This window comes from Lepidothrix coronata, unplaced genomic scaffold (assembly GCF_001604755.1).
Source record: "Lepidothrix coronata isolate B3197 unplaced genomic scaffold, Lepidothrix_coronata-1.0 Scaffold211, whole genome shotgun sequence".
NCBI lineage: Eukaryota > Metazoa > Chordata > Aves > Passeriformes > Pipridae > Lepidothrix > Lepidothrix coronata.
The window spans coordinates 1,058,401-1,060,225 of NW_016690391.1; the positions used below are offsets into that span (position 1 = coordinate 1,058,401).

The following is a 1,825-nucleotide window of genomic DNA, read 5'->3' on the forward strand; positions in this document are numbered from 1 at the left end:
TTTACCTATTTATATTTTATTTACCTATTTATATTTTATTTACATATTTATATTTTATTTGCATTTACACAATTATATTTCTATTTACATTTGCGTATTTCTGTTTTATTTACATTTTACCCTCTGCATTTTTGGTCCCATTTAAAGACTAACTGAGTTCCCCCTCCACTGGGAATGAGGACAAGCTGTCCCAGCGGGGAGATGATGTCGGTTACAACACCTGGGACAAACCCTGGCACCCGGAGAACGCCGGGGACTCCTTTGGCCAAGAGTTTTTCCGACTGGGAAGAATACAGCGAGGAAGAGCAGTCCCAAGGAAAAGGCAGCAGCTACCAAAAACTGCCCAGCTGGGAAGAAACCAGCATGGAAGGGCAGTCCCAAGGAAAATTCAGTAGCTACCAAGAACTACTGCCTGACTGGGAAGACTCCAGTGCCAAAGAGCTTTCCCAAGACCAAGAGTCCGTTGGACAAGAGTTTTCCCACTGGGAAGGCTCCAGACCCTCCCTGCTGTCCCAGTGGGAAGATGACAGCGACAGGGAGCTCGCACTGCAGGACTGGGGACACACGGCACAGGACTGGGCTCAGGGCTCTGCAGGGCTCTTCATCTCCCCTGCTCTCACTCCTCACTTTTGGGAGTGCAATTCCATCTTTGCCAGAACTTTATTTTCCCCTCTCCAGTCCGTTCTCCCGGAGGTGTCACTGCCGTCTCTGCTGGGCTCAGCCTTGGTCCATCCTGGACCCAGCTGGGCTTGGGGGAAGCTTCCAGAAGCTGCTCACAGAACCCACCCCTGCAGCCCCCCTGCTACCAAAACCTGGCCAGGCAAACCCAAAGAAAGTCCACAGGGAGCAGAGATCCACCTGCAGTCCCTGGAGGAGCAGAGACCCACCTGCAGCCCCTAGAAGTCCATGGTGGAGCAGAGATCCACCTGCAGCCCCTGGAGAAGCAAAGATCCATCTGCAGCCCCTGGAGGAGCAAAGATCCACCTGCAGCCCTTGAAGGAGCAAAGATCCATCTGCAGCCCCTGGAAGTCCATGGTGGAGCAGAGACCCACCTGCAGCCCCTGGAGGTCAAAAGGGAGCAGAGATCCACCTGCAGCCCCTGGAAGTCCATGGTGGAGCAGAGACCCACCTGCAGCCCCTGGAGGAGCCCCCTGGATCAGGGGGATGCCCGAAGGAAGCCGTGACTCTGTGGGCACCCCACCCGGAGCAGGGTCCTGGCAGGGAAGTGCAGTCCATGGATAGAGGAGCCCAGGCTGGAGCAGGGAAAGGACTCTTCTCCCTGAGCAGTGACAGGAACAGGGTGTGATGAACTGACCAGAAACCCCATTCCCCATTTTTCCCACCTTATACAGCAGTAATATTTTTATTATTTATTTACGATTTATGCACTGTGCCTTTTGAACCCCAGCTACTCCAGACTAGGGCAATAAAACTAGTTTTCTATCCCAAACAGACTAAAAACATAGTTTGTTTAGCATTAAAAAGCCCTATTTTTTTACTCTGTTTGGGATAAAAGACTAAACCCTGTGTGTTTGGTCTCACCTCTCACAAAACTGATCCAAATGTCTCCAAAGGTGATTTTTGCCCTGGTGCAGCCATGTGGTGACTTTGATTCACCTGCCCACAGCAATTCAGGCTGCTTTCCCAATGGATTTGGAATTCCATTTTCATTATTTAGCAGCAATTTATTGATTCTTTGTTCACCCTGATTTAAATAAATACACTACTACTACTACTACTACTACTACTACTACTAAAAGTACTCCTAAAATAAATCAAATAAAGTAAAAATAGAGATAAATATTTATGAAAATAAATATTTATT

At 48.7% G+C, this 1,825-nt stretch overlaps 1 protein-coding gene across 1 annotated transcript in view; it reads left to right on the forward strand.

Moving 5' to 3' along the window:
• Positions 1–190: 190 nt before the first annotated feature.
• LOC108506275 (bromodomain-containing protein DDB_G0280777-like) overlaps positions 191–1,825 on the forward strand; it is a 22,935-nt gene continuing 21,300 nt past the window's right edge. Inside the window, exon 1 of the mRNA XM_017833115.1 lies at positions 191–231. The gene's annotated coding sequence lies outside the window, so the exon portion shown is untranslated. The remainder of the gene's footprint in view (positions 232–1,825) is intronic.